Source organism: Homalodisca vitripennis, chromosome 5 (assembly GCF_021130785.1).
Source record: "Homalodisca vitripennis isolate AUS2020 chromosome 5, UT_GWSS_2.1, whole genome shotgun sequence".
NCBI classification, from domain to species: domain Eukaryota; kingdom Metazoa; phylum Arthropoda; class Insecta; order Hemiptera; family Cicadellidae; genus Homalodisca; species Homalodisca vitripennis.
The window spans coordinates 29,707,727-29,723,428 of NC_060211.1; the positions used below are offsets into that span (position 1 = coordinate 29,707,727).

General features: G+C 36.6%; 1 protein-coding gene across 1 annotated transcript in view; it reads left to right on the forward strand.

The window, feature by feature from the left end:
- The first annotated feature begins 4,556 nt into the window (after positions 1-4,556).
- Positions 4,557-15,702, forward strand: part of LOC124361907 (neurotactin-like) — a 79,265-nt gene continuing 68,119 nt past the window's right edge. Inside the window, exon 1 of the mRNA XM_046815967.1 lies at positions 4,557-4,816. The gene's annotated coding sequence lies outside the window, so the exon portion shown is untranslated. The remainder of the gene's footprint in view (positions 4,817-15,702) is intronic.

A 15,702-nucleotide genomic window follows, 5' to 3' on the forward strand; every position in this document is an offset into this window, starting at 1 on the left:
CACGCAGAACAATATTTCCGTGTGATTTCATTTTTTGGCTATCAGTGCTTTCTCCACCCTGCTGTGCAATAGCGACTGTGTGACACTGATGGGTGGTTTAAATTTCTCAGGGGCCTTATATAGGGTGGGTCGTAAACCAGTGATGATGTCAACCCCTCTCAGACTGCGTCATATCTTATACTTTAGTAGCAGGCTGCAGAAAATAAAATCTTCCATCTGTGAGTATAGAGGATAAAAATAAAACAACGAAACATCGTAACAAGAATCATAATAATATAATAATGTTATAATAATATAAACAATGTTGTATATCATTAATATAATAATAATATAATAAATAATAATGTTTATTTTTTTAAAGGTTTTTACTATACACATTTTCCAGTAATATACTGAACCTAATTTTCAATAATACATAAATAAAGAGAAAATAAGTAGGACCTCAAAAGCAAGCCTATTGAATCTAAGTATCAAAATAATTTTAAAAATCTTACTTTCTGAGAATAGAAATAAATAACAATAAGAAATATATAACAAGAACAACAAATTGTACATTTTGTGCTGTGTCTTAATTCATAATTCAACAAAAATAAATCATAGTTTAACAAAATAAATCATTTGAGTAAAAGAGTGACAACTATAACAACACAAATAGACGGATACAACATAAAGTAACACAATGCAAACAAAAAAAATAAATATCGAATAGTATTACAACTCAATTGTGGTACCAACATAACTACATTACCTGCAAATTTGCTTACTTTTTTAAGTTATTGATGCAGCTCAAAATAAGAAGGAACACTCTGATATAACAAGTAATTTATACATAGAATCTGAACAAGGTTCCTACATCATCGTTTTAAATAACCATTTTCTAACATTACTTTTATTTTTTTTTAATTTTTAATCTCTTTAATTTTATTAATTTACTTAAACAGTTTAGGATATATTCACATGTTTTTTTTTAATATGTCATCGGAATTCTAGGAATTTTATATTTTTTTACTATCTAATCGATTCTTTAAGCCGTTGGTCCCCAGGTTAAGTGAGAGAGGGCTTTTTAGCCCTAACTTCGCCTGGTAAAATAAGACATCTTTACTTTACTCAACATCAGGAATAAAGTTATCACATCCTTATAACTCAACATTAGGAACATTTCCACATATTTCGAAGAAAGTTACTATTACCTTTAATACGTACATAAGGATGCATGAGCTCCAAAATCTTAAGCTGTAAATACATAGGCTAAGATCGATCAGTGTTTTTCTGCCTATCGATAATCTTTATACAACATATTTGTTGCTTTATTAAGGGTGAAATTTACAATTCGTGCAAGTGGAAAATAAATATGTTTTTATAATCCTAAAGTCTTCACAGGATAATAATCTCTTAAGAAATATATAACCCTTAATATATATTTTTAATTATTTATTTGTAATTTCCAATTTAATTGATTGTCTATGAAAAAACCTAAGTATTTTGTATAATCTCTTCGCAAAACTTGTGACACAGTACTCATGGTAAGGACGTAGCCAGCGAGGGGGTCCAAGAGGTCCGGAGCCCCACCCCCAAAATTTTCAATTTTTTTAATTACTTTTTTATTACGGTATCATTTAAATAATTCAGTATTACTTACATGTACTGCTGCAAGATCGTTCTCAACAAAGAACGGGTCAAGAACCTTTTAAGGAACAAAAAGAAACAGGTCAAGACCTTTTTAAAGAACAAAATGGGCCTTACTCTGTCCACTTCAGGAAAATATCAGTTCTCCGGACCAACCCCCCCCCCCCAAAAAAAAAAAAAAAAAAAGTTTTCCTGGCTACGTTCTTGACTCATGGCTCCAAACTATGGCCCAAAAAGGCCGCCAGATAAAAGTGAGTTTTCAAGTATTTTATTGTAATGGCAATTAGTTTTGATTTTTGGTAATTTCATGATGTGACATAAGGTATGACGATAATATATAATCTATTTTTAAAATGAGTTTTGTTTTTAGTCTACGAGGCACTTACAAAAAATTCCAACTATTATATAATAGCCAAGGTGGACATCAGTAACTTACTAGCATAGTACATGCATAAATGTGTGTAATTCATAATTATGATCTGGCTTAAAACCTGTAACTTTCAGTAACTAATAAGCTCATATTATTTTTACACACTAACTAACATAACGGTTTTCACTTCTTTCCGTGGTGTTTACTCGTATTTTGTAATTGTTTACTCAAATGAACCCGGGAGGTTACAAAAGAAAATTACGATCTTTATGAAACAAGTGATAAATCCCTGATAAAGGCTTTAACGATTTTGATGAAATTGTCCTAATTAAGATTAGATTAAAGAGGCAGTTAGGATTAGATAACAGCAAGTCCATACTCTGATTATAGGAAACTACCAAGTAGTTCAACTGAGTATGGGTACAAATGTAAATAAATTGTCTTCATTTAATATTTTCTTTCATTCTAAAATTTTGTATTATTATTTTGGTCCTAAACCATTTATTTTTCAAAAAATCAAAACTGGTTCATCAATTAAACTAAAAAAATGTGTAAGGATTAATGGACCTAGATAATTTTCTAATACGTAAATGGGATACTTACTCGTTAGATAGTGTCTTCACTTAAAGAAGAAGAAGGTATCATTAATATTTTATTCCCTCTCTTCCTGATGAAACTATTAAAAATTTATCATTATGATTATTATCTATAATTCCCTTTATGGAGAGCGCTAATACACAAACAATTATCATGGTCCCTTTTCCCGTGTTCGCCTTTTTCTTCCCAAAAACATTTTACGCTCCAAAAAATAACGACTAACTGTGACCTTCAATTTGGTTTGTTAAATTACAATTTATTCGTGAATTGAGCGGCATAGACGAACGAGAACGTATTTAACAAGACATGGTGAATATAGCCATGGGCGTAGCCAGAGGTTCTCCAGCAGTGCTAAAACATTCAGCGGTGAAATTGCGAATCGTAGGCTAATAGTCGAGTTATTATGGTTACTTGAAACTGCGGAATTACAGAACTGCTAGTTCTTGAGAACGGTTCTAGAACGCAGCAGTTATCAGTACACAACGATTCCAACAGAACAGTTCCGTTCTTTGTCACCCGTCCCCACTGAAATATGAAGCATAAATTCTCCTACGAAATTCTAAGATTCTGCCATATTAAATAGTACTTGAAATTTACATTTGATTGTATAATGTGTACCTATTAATCATACATGAGTGTTATTACTGATAATTTAAAATAACATTATATAGTTTAGATTTAGTCTACACTATTACCCCCTACAAAATTAAATTATTGGTACGGCCCTGGATAATACGTCGTGAAATCCTAGATCCAGTTGAAGTTAATAAAATCTAACACAAAGGCAATGCTAAAAATAATATGACAAGAATAGTGACTTCAATGAAAACAGAAAAATTAAACATGAAAATTCTCTATATTTCGTCTAAAATACGACATTTTCTACAGATATAAAGGTGTATACATACTAAAAAAATAACAAACAAAAGAAACATCATATGTGAATAAAACTAATTATTGTTAATTACTAAAAGTAAATAATTTTGCATAATACAAGGAATATTTATTTATATAATAAATTTGTTGTTAATTGTGTAATTTAATAACATAAAAGAAATAGAAATGTAATAATGTTATATATATATATATATAATATATATATATATATATATATATATATATATATATATATATATATATATATATATATATATAATTTATATATAATTTATATATATATATAATCCAATGTTCAGGCACGGCCTTTCTACTGCATTGGCTTGTAACCTTCAAATTTTACTGCTGCCTTATAAACGATTTAAACAAAAAGCAACATCATAAAGAGCAAAGAAACAAAGGTAAAAGTCAAAGACGTAGGACATCAACACATCAAGGGACTAGTCTGTCATAAACACAGATGTACAGTACATATCCCTTTACAAACAAATTTACTAATAAAAATAAACTGTACGTATCGCTCTATATCCATACGTGAAGCAGCTAGCTTTGTTGGTGACTTGACGCAATCTATAGATTGGGACCCTCAAGAAGGATATAAAGCCAGGTCCCGAATAAAAATTTCTAGAAAACCGGACCTATTTGTTCAGCTTTTGAATAGTTTCTTAAGGCAAAGGGCTTTTTCCCTTCCTCCTCACCACCTGGATTCATCCCATACTTAATTTATGATGCGTCACTGCGAGGAAGCTATAATGTTTAGTTTGTAAAAGTTTCAACGTTTAAAAAGTGTTGGGCCCAATGATGATCCTTGAGAAAGTCCACCCATAATTTTTACACTGCTAAATTATTTAACATTTCTGAAATACGGAACATTTTACACACGGTTTGAAGGGAAGTCGTAGTGTGATTGCAGTTTTTAGCAGAGCAGACTATACGAGGGGTGCTAACGCATGCGCACTCGGCGGGATGGAGGGACGGGTGAGCCGGCGGGAGGGACAAGGACAAAGCTACCGGTACCCCCCTGGAGGGAGTGAGAAGGAGATAGCCCTGTGGGGAGGGGAGCGAGCGCAGAGTAGCCCCTCTCGCCACCGCAAAGCTCTCACACACAGACTGCACAGTTGCTACCGAAGCCCTTTAACTTTGCCGGTACGCTCTCCGCCGCTGGCATAACCTGTTTTATTTGAAGGTGCGCTTTAATGATTACGCTGTGTTGTGAATTACTTACCCCCTCGTTACACAGTAGTGTCCCGGTACAGTGCTAGTGCGGCCACCCCTTCCTTGTGCTGCTGTGTATTTTCCCTCCAAAACTACTTCCATCACTAACAGGTAAAATATATCACTATTGTAACAACATCATTCTATTCAACATTAGAACTATGTACTTTTAGGTAAAAATATCAACCAACACAGTATTTGTATGTTTATAGATATTTTAAGATTCAGTTGCCATACCTGCAAAAATTAACAGAGTATGTTTTTAATATCTAGATAAAAAAAATTCAAGATATGCGTGTAAAAATATTGGAAGAGAGAAATTTTAATTTGGAGAATGAGAGCTTGAGAAAACAGGATTAGGATTTCAAGGTCAAACCATAATTTTATTTTTCTCGTTATGGTGGAGGAGGCGTGATGATCTACATCCTCGGTTTTTACTACTGTATTCTGTACAATAAAATGGTCCAGGGAACTGTTTTGCTTAACTACAAAAGAATTTATTTTGTTTAACTATGTTATCTAAATGTATGATTTTGTATTTCAAAATTCGTAATAGTTTTTATGAAGGAAACAGGATTTTCCGGACGTTTGCCATCGTTCAGTGATACAAAAAAGTCAGTAACACTATGTTTCGAGATCTGAAGAAGAGATCAGATTCAGATCTCGAAACGTAGTGTTACTGACTTTTTTGTATCACTGAACGATGGCAAACGTCCAGAAAATCCTGTTTCCTTCACAATTCCATCGTAAAAAATAAACTTTAAACAAAGAATTAGTTTTTATTTTATACTTCAAGTGAAATAGGTACTGTAGTTTTTGGCGTAGTAAATTTCCCTGACCGTTTCTACGATTGGAATGGAAATTCATTCAAAAATGTATGTTCATGAAATTTACATTGTTTTGTCAATACTTCTGCCAGTTGGGGTTCTTTTTCAGAAGAGAACAAAACTGCATTATCCTTTGGATCTCATGCACCAATAACCTTCCAAGTCATATGAAAAACAGTTTATGAGTAACGCAGTCTTGGATAAAGCCCCAACATATTATTTATTTACTATTTTAATTAAAAATACTGAACCCAGCAGACTTTACATTAGCCTAACACTAACTACCCATGCATGGATTGGAGAAAATTCGAGTATCGCTAGTTCCATTTCTACTACTTTATAGTCAAATATTTATTGTGGAGACAAAAAGTAAATTTGTATAGCAAACGTTGAGTTCTGAATAATTTTGACACACATGCCACATTGAACTCACATTTATACATACATTTTTACACTCGCTCTTTTCCATTCATCGCCGGTTTTTTCCCACTTCAAATCGGGAGTAAGTCCAACATAACTCATAATAAACTCGTTCACACTATAAAACGCGTTCGAGTTTTAAATGCTTCAAACGTAGGTGAATTTGAAATCTCAATTTCGCAAGCTGTTGACGAGACGAACCCCTCCCGGCCTGTGAGAGCAAACGTTAAATAAACTACCGTCCTGTGTCTCCTGGTTCGGTAGTTTTCTCTGCCTCTTGTCTCGTACGAGTGAACATCTCGTCCGTAGGTCAAGGTACATTTAAACATACAATATGGCGTTGTTTTTTAAATGCAGAGACTTGGCAAAGTCAACAATTGCGATGTTTTGAAAACTGGCCTGCACGACTCTCCTATTTGTAGTTAGCGACATGGTACTCTAATTAGCGTAATTAATTACATACAATAGCGAGAAATAATTTAATCGAATGATTCAATTTATTAACCTAAATCTAAATTATAATTACTCTAGTGTTGCAATATGTTGTCCATTTGGTTCGCCTCAAACCTGATCAGAATTATCTAAACACGCCGATTTTAGTGTCCGTTTTGTGTAGATAGGGAAAAATTCGTTTACTCGCGAGGACGATCGTTTTATCCTTTTTGACGATTTCCAAAATCATTGATATGAATCAGCATGTTGTATTTAAGTTTTTTCGATAAGATTTAGAAATGCGAAATGTTTTGTCTCTGCCTGAAAAGACACACGAATGACTAATCATGTACTGTCTATAATACTACGAAATTTACCCAGTAAACTAACAAAGGGCTTGTGGGCGAGTGCACATGGGGAATGATAAAATGTTAAAAAATGTTTGTTCAATAAAGTTTTTTTGAATTGAATTGAACTATTCTAAGGCACTTTGTTCTTGATAACATAATAGTTGCCCCATATTTGTTCTTCAGCATAATCCAAGGGTTTCACACTAATCCCGGCCTTTTTTTGAATAGATTTTAAACTGTCCGAATTTAGATTACAACTAGTGAAACTCTTTTGGTCTTCAGACTAAATTATAGTTTTTCTATGCCAAGATACCGATCGCGCGTTTTAAATAAGCGTGATTCAATGATGAGTTTTACAATAACCAATGTTACGCCTTTGCTCGAGAAACGCCATTGGGTAGCTAGTAACGTAAGACCGCCTGAGCGAAAAAAAGTCGTGTGCACGCGCTCGTGGACACAGAATGTTGCACGCGCGTTTCTTCTTTGATCATATACGTTTCACTAGTTAAAAAGTATACTCAAAGATTTAACCCGCAACTGCGTCTTCAAAAACGCTCGCTTGTGCGTAGAGCGATATTTCTCCGCCGGCATAGAATATCGCCATAGATATGGCTTGAAGTAAGCAATTTAAATCTACCATTCATAAATCAGTGTTTTCGTTTTAGAAAAAAGTAAATCTCTGTCAGAATAATTTTAATTTTCTTTCTGCCTCTTTGCCTCTTCCTCAACTACCCCTACTTAACTAAAACTAGCAAACATATAACAACTATACAGTTATCTAGTTTAAAATGTCATTGTTTAGGAAGAGTCTTTCCTGATACAATGGTAAGAACTACTTTTAAGTACATATTACTTTAATTTAAAGAATTAACTATTCAAGAAACTTTAACTCCACGAGAACGTTGTTAAACTCAAACACTTTTATGTCATTTATTGGTGTGAGATATTTGCATTTGTTATTCAAATGCAAATCTTAATAATGTTTTTACTGCATCATTTGTAACTTTTAAAAGTGCAATTTAGAACGACTGGATATGTGTTGTAATCATATATTTAAAATGAGACACCTCTCATGGTTCTGCAACTAAAAATAAGAGCATAAGTATTTTGGAGTTTAAAACATTGTTCTTATGGTATACAGCTCAAAGTTTCACCTCTTTATTTTGCTAAAGTTTAAAGTTCAATGCTATCAGCAACGTGAAATACCTATACAAATAACCTAATATAGTATTACATTAAGAAATGTAGCTTGTGCAGGAAAAGGTTGTATAGCTTTGATACTATGAGTAAGGTCATGTTTCTAAATTTAAAAAAAAACTAACATTAATGTTAAAAAGCTTAAGAATTGTCTACCAGAGAGTTTTCTCGTCGATATCCACACATTAGTACAGTTTACTGCTATGACCATCTACTTTAGTATAAGGCTGTATTTAAAATTATCCTATTAATGATTGTAGATTCAAATGTTCACACTGAAATAATATTCAACTCACATTAATAATCCTTTTCGTCGAGAATCTCGTTTCTTTATCATAATTCTCATGCTCTTCAAGTAGGTTCTCGTTTCTCCATCATAATCCTCATGCTCTCTAAGTACGCTCTCGTTTCTTCATCATAATTCTCATGCTCTTCAAGTATCTCTATAGTTTTTCATCATAATTCTCATGCTCTTCAAGTAGGCTCTCGTTTCTTCATCATAAATCATAATTATCATGCTCTTCAAGTAGGCTCTCGGTTCTTCATCATAATTCTCATTCTCTTCAAGTAGGCTCTCGTTTCTCCATCATAATTCTCATGCTCTCCAAGTAGGCTCTCGTTTCTTCATCATAATTCTCATGCTCTCCAAGTAGGCTATCGTTTCTTCATCATTATTCTCATGCTTTTCAAGTAGCAGGCTACGAAAAATAAAGACAATTATATATACTCATAATAATTTATTTAATAACCCATGATCAATTCGCTCACCGTGTCGAATTTGTAGTTCATCGATAATCGCTGGCCCTACAGAATGGCCCTACAGGGTGGCCCTACAGGCTACCTTGATAACAGGGTGTAGTCCCGCCATTTGCTTATTGGAAAGACTTGGCGTGCTTCAGGCCTCACGATACACCTCTCACTGATTGATCTAAAATTAGATCTACTTTTACAGCGGATGAAACTTCCACTTTTCTGCTCAGCTGAAAGTCAACAAAGTTGAAAGGCTGTGAATAAGATTCGATGGTTTTGTTCTCCAATCCAGATGTCAGGATAGTCTAAATGAGAAGGATTTTAAACATTAATGCATAGCATACCAAGCCCTAGAACATTTAATTACCTTAGAACCCCACCGAGACACCTTACAAGTTGTACGGAAATCAATAATTCAAACAATCAACGTATTAATGATGACCAGTTCCAGAATGGGTTACTGGAGTAATATGTAATCTATTTGTCCTTTTCTTATGACTGGCCATTGTGAAGGAAACAGGATTTTTCCGGACATTCCGGACACCGTTCAGTGATACAAAAAAATCAGTAACACTACGTTTCTAGGTCTGCAATATGATCTCTTCTTCACGTAAATACCTAACCTAACACATAATTACAAACTAGATTAAAATAAACAAACCATAACAAAGCGACGTAGTTAGCAACGTAGCAATAGCAAACGTAGTGTTACTGAATTTTTGTATCACTGAATGAAGCAAATGTTTGGAAGAATCCTGTTTCCTTCACAATTCTGTCATCGGCAAGAACAAACATGCTCATTGTGTTTATTTATCTATTGAAGAATTGACGTTTTACAGACGGAAATTTTTAGCTACATTGGATAGTGTATTTTTTTTCCTTTTCACAAATGTTACTAAGCGATCTTTTCAGTTGTTCCTTTTTTTAGTTGAGAGGGGGAGGAAGTAATAAACGTTAACTAGTTCATTAGTCATCGTATATGGTCGCTACCGATGACATACGTCACCACCATGTCAGAGGTTATGTTATGCTGCTGGACTGGCACTCCCGTCAATTTGTCATGGTTGACGCTTCCCATCAATAACCCCTCTACAACCCCAATATAGTTACTTGACAGAGGTGGCTGTACTCGTACGGTTTGTACAAACACTGTCATTCATTTCTCAACGGTGCGAAATACGTGTCTGTGTCAATGTTAGAATTTTACAGAGGTCTACTGGATCACTTTGCATAGTTAAGGGCCCGGCAACGACAGGTTCTTCCTGACATCGTTTCTTATTCTTGGTAGAATAGTCGTAGAGACTTGAAACTTGGTACATGGGTTCTTCTTGAAGCAAGGAAAACGTTATTGATTTTGGGATCAAAAGTTCAAAGAGGAGTCCGTCTAGCTTTCTGTCTGTGCGCCTCCCTATGTGTGATAAGTCTTGCTAGAAAGGTCCTAGAGACTTGAAACTTGGTACATGGGTTCTTCTTGAAGCAAGGAAAACGTTATTGATTTTGGGATCAAAAGGTCAAAGAGGAGTACGTCTAGCTTTCTGTCTGTGCGCCTCCCTATGTGTGATAAGTCTTGCTAGAAAGGTCCTAGAGACTTGAAACTTGGTACATGGGTTCTTCTTGAAGCAAGGAAAACGTTATTGATTTTGGGATCAAAAGGTCAAAGAGGAGTACGTCTAGCTTTCTGTCTGTGCGCCTCCCTATGTGTGATAAGTCTTGCTAGAAAGGTCCTAGAGACTTGAAACTTGGTACATGGGTTCTTCTTGAAGCAAGGAAAACGTTATTGATTTTGGGATCAAAAGGTCAAAGAGGAGTACGTCTAGCTTTCTGTCTGTGCGCCTCCCTATGTGTGATAAGTCTTGCTAGAAAGGTCCTAGAGACTTGAAACTTGGTACATGGGTTGTTCTTGAAGCAAGGAAAACGTTATTGATTTTGGGATCAAAAGGTCAAAGAGGAGTACGTCTAGCTTTCTGTCTGTGCGCCTCCCTATGTGTGATAAGTCTTGCTAGAAAGGTCCTAGAGACTTGAAACTTGGTACATGGGTTCTTCTTGAAGCAAGGAAAACGTTATTGATTTTGGGATCAAAAGGTCAAAGAGGTGTACGTCTAGCTTTCTGTCTGTGCGCCTCCCTATGTGTGATAAGTCTTGCTAGAAAGGTCCTAGAGACTTGAAACTTGGTACATGGGTTGTTCTTGAAGCAAGGAAAACGTTATTGATTTTGGGATCAAAAGTTCAAAGAGGAGTCCGTCTAGCTTTCTGTCTGTGCGCCTCCCTATGTGTGATAAGTCTTGCTAGAAAGGTCCTAGAGACTTGAAACTTGGTACATGGGTTCTTCTTGAAGCAAGGAAAACGTTATTGATTTTGGGATCAAAAGGTCAAAGAGGAGTACGTCTAGCTTTCTGTCTGTGCGCCTCCCTATGTGTGATAAGTCTTGCTACAAAGGTCCTAGAGAGTTGAAACTTGGTACATGGGTTCTTCTTGAAGCAAGGAAAACGTTATTGATTTTGGGATTAAAAGGTCAAAGAGGAGTCCGTCTAGCTTTCTGTCTGTGCGCCTCCCTATGTGTGATAAGTCTTGCTACAAAGGTCCTAGAGAGTTGAAACTTGGTACATGGGTTGTTCTTGAAGCAAGGAAAACGTTATTGATTTTGGGATTAAAAGGTCAAAGAGGAGTCCGTCTAGCTTTCTGTCTGTGCGCCTCTCTATGTGTGATAAGTCTTGCTACAAAGGTCCTAGAGAGTTGAAACTTGGTACATGGGTTGTTCTTGAAGCAAGGAAAACGTTATTGATTTTGGGATTAAAAGGTCAAAGAGGAGTCCGTCTAGCTTTCTGTCTGTGCGCCTCTCTATGTGTGATAAGTCTTGCTAGAAAGGTCCTAGAGAGTTGAAACTTGGTACATGGGTTCTTCTTGAAGCAAGGAAAACGTTATTGATTTTGGGATTAAAAGGTCAAAGAGGAGTCCGTCTAGCTTTCTGTCTGTGCGCCTCCCTATGTGTGATAAGTCTTGCTAGAAAGGTCCTAGAGAGTTGAAACTTGGTACATGGGTTGTTCTTGAAGCAAGGAAAACGTTATTGATTTTGGGATCAAAAGGTCAAATAGGAGTCCGTCTAGCTTTCTGACAGAAGAGCGGGGGGCCGCCGAAGGAGCCACATAACTCCTGGAGAAAATATCGGAAAATATTGCACGATCTGGGACATGATCTAAGGTCGGGAAGAACCAATCTGAAATGCCCCTGGGTATTGTATTACGTGATGACACACCTGAAGGATGGGGTGAACTGAGGTGGATGGTCAGGAGGAATGTAGCTGAGCCATTGTATAGCGTGATGACTCACCTCCAAGTATTCATTTCCTGGAATCGTCACCCCTGCCCTAATACAAACTAAGGGTCACATTGACCCTTGTGCGTTTTGTATGCAAATATCTATATGTGGGCTTTATTCGATATGCGCTTTTTTCGCAAAGTCAAAAGGTCAATTGGCAGTCCGTCTGGGCGATAGCTCCATTGTTACGATTCTTCGGTTCCTTCTGGACTCTGTTGTAACGATTTATGAACAGTTATCACTGTACAGGGCTGAGGATATTATGGAACAACAGTGAAAGAAGATGTTGAATTTTAATGTTTTAACCACAAATTGAAAACCAATTCGATGTTGTTTCGTGATTTAGTCCAAATCACCAGGGATCTTGGAATCAAATCATATCAGGATAGGTTGGATTACTGTAGAGGGCTGAGGATATTATGGAACAATAGTGAAGGAAGAGGTTGAATTTTAAGGTTTTTAGAAACCAATTCGATGTTGTTTCGTAATCTACCCCAAATCACCAGGGATCTTGGGATCAAATCAGATCAGGATAGGTTGGATTACCCCCTCCCCCCAATATCTGTTATGGCTATAAAACGCTCGACGCAAGGGGCCGGGAGTCAAGCACGTGGACGCCGTGCCGCTGACGCTGACCATCTGTTTCCTGTTTGTCACCGCTTGTAACCCTCTAATTTTAATCAATTACGCTTGTAAACTGTACCCGTTTAGTTTTGGCTTGTTGAACAGGAAAATTACAGGTTGAGTAGTTTCATGAATACTGCGAATCGGTTTCCAACGGAAGTGAGTATAGCATTTCCAAACTTGTCTGAGTCGTCTGGCTCAGATTTTTCGTCATGCTGCTTGGCTCATTGATTTTAACTTCAGTGCATGCATACGCAAACCTTAAATGTGAACTTAAACTTTTCTTGTGATGTTTTCATGTTTTCTTTATTTCTCTGTGCCGTTCAGCCAAAGACTACAACGTGATATGTACAGTATACAGGGTTTTAAACCAATTCGTGAATGGTTAAAGAACAATGTGGCTATAGCGAACCTTTCTCGGGCACATTAATTAATCCATTTCCAAAGGCTAACGGAAACCAAAAGGGTACTCACTAGTCAAATCTGGGTTATTCTGGGTTATACACGGATTTATTAATTCATTATATACACAAGGTAGATTAGAAATACATCAAACTACGAGTACATCTCGCGTAAAGAGGCCTCGCTCAAGTATAAAGCTCATTTCATTCTCGAGATATCACACTGAATTATAGGTTTTGATAACCTCATCCAAATTCCATGGAGGAATATCCATCATCGAAGAAACTTTATCTTGTCTTCTAAACTGATGCATCAGACTATTGAAGGACCAAAAAGAATGTTACGAAATCAAGTCTTACCAGCAAATCCACCAAATATTGCGTGTTAAAATTATATACGATTGAGCACTATGTTTAGAAATGTGTTTATTCTATGATTTTCTCCTTTGCCATCATGGTTACTCTTAAGACCAACGTAAAAATACTCACTGAAGCTCTGCCAAATCGATGTTCCTTGTATAGAAATGAAGCTTCGTGCAAAATGTTTACTTTACAAGTTCGTTCGTTTTCAAGATGTCATAATAATAATAATAATAATCTCTTTATTGCATTCTTTTAACAATTATTACATCGTATCGCAATCGTCAACAGTTTTTATAAGTCTATTTCTATCATGCGGACACAGACCGGCAAACTTACAGAAATGAAATATCTCCAGCCCTTCGAGTGATAGCCTTAACCAAAGAGTGGGTTAGCTATTAAAATGCACAGACTTAAATTTAGAACAAAGCATTAATATATTTGTGAACAATGCAACTATCAAAAACAGATAAAAAGGAAAAGGGGTGATAGTGACAGAGGAAATGACTGATAGAAAGGGTGCTGCTTCCTTTATTTGAAGGTGCTTTACCATATGTGGGTTGGGTGGACCCTGACCCAACGCTAGCCACGTGGTCATCATCATATTTCACACACACAAAAAAACACATCTACTTCGAAGAACCCATGTTGCGGTTCCTCTCACCAGCTGAAACGTCGCTCAAAATTATTAAGTGATCTGCGCTCTGATGTAACATTATTCCCTTCCATGTTGTATTTATAATAGAGAATCCAAGAGAGACTCCAGGACACTTTCGTGGCTTACAACTCACTTAATGCAGTAACTTCATGTATGAACCAAGTGTTTATACCATCATAAGAACAATTTTTAAGGCCACGCCGTCAAACCCTATAATTCTATAAAAGGCCTTGGATCAAAGACAACGAATGTCTTATTTTTCCAGGGGAAGTTAGGGCTAGTAAGCTCTCTCCAACACTTAACCTAGAGACCTACAGCTTGAAGGTGACTTCCGAACCACCACCAATGGCCGGGCAGGCGGGCTGCTTGCAAGGACAGGATCGCTCAGCGGTCACCCATCCAAGCAGCAGCCACGCTCGACGTTGCTTGATCCGGTTATCTTGCGATAATCGCCGTATCCACTACACTGCGCCATTGGCAAATGCTCAAATAAGTGGTGAGAGCGAATGTAGGGTAGCTCATTGGAATATTTCCGGTATCGATACACCCTGATCTTAGACAACACAATGTCAATTCCCCGACGTATGCGATATCTGAATAGTCAACTTGGGAAAGATGAAAAACCTGTCTTTGCATTTAGTAATAGGACCTTTGCGATAGTTCCGAGTTACAAAACCTTTAGGATGATTTGGTAGCGGATAGAAGCCACATTCTGTCGATATTCCTTGGTACATCCATCATGGAGAGATATGGGGCATAACCCCAGCCATATTGGAAGAAGGGGTTACCTTTGTTCCAGTCTCTTTCAGACAAAACAGGGGCAATACTGTCTCATGTTTAGGCTTGCACTGACTGTCTCCTCCGCAGTAAACTAGACCTATCGACCAACCCTTTTATATCGATACCTCGACATTTGCGGTTAGCGATGTGCCTTTCCTTGGTATTCATTGGTTTGCCCTAATGCGAAACATCGGTTTTTGCTATTCTGTCAGGTATAAACCAACCAGAAGTGAACCCTGCTGGGGAGAAAAGTCAACGTACTATAATACCTATAGCCATTTGGTGAATTATTGAGACAAACAGAGTACTTTAGGCTGACATACGGACATGTACTGACATAAATGCTGACATATTTGCACGACTTGTGACGCTGTGGCACGCACAGTCACCAGAGGGTGTAGAAGGGTGCGGGTCGATGCAAGGGTGTTTCCCTCCCTCACCCCCCCCCCCACCACACCATCGCGTCTGTCTATACGTCTGGTTACAGGTGTACTGGCGTCTACTCAGCCATCTAACTCGGGGTGACTCACGCTCAAATACTGCTTCTGTGCGCTATAGCTTGAATTACTGATTAGGGGCGGCCTTTCGTGTTTCGTGGAAACACAATTACTGGAAATCCATAAAGGAAAACGCTTGATAATTGTTAATGAATTTTTTAGTCACAGGTTGGTTATAGTGTCCACGTATATGACAAATGTAGCAATCGATAAGTAAGTGTTTGCCGTGAGGCAAAGACATTGAATTTACCATGTTCCACACTAAGGTATATTACAATTTGACAGTATAATTCCATTTGATAACAACATTTAACTTTCTTATCATTGAAGAATACCCTTTTTTTATTCATTTGTATAATTTCTACTTTAATTACTACATGATTTCT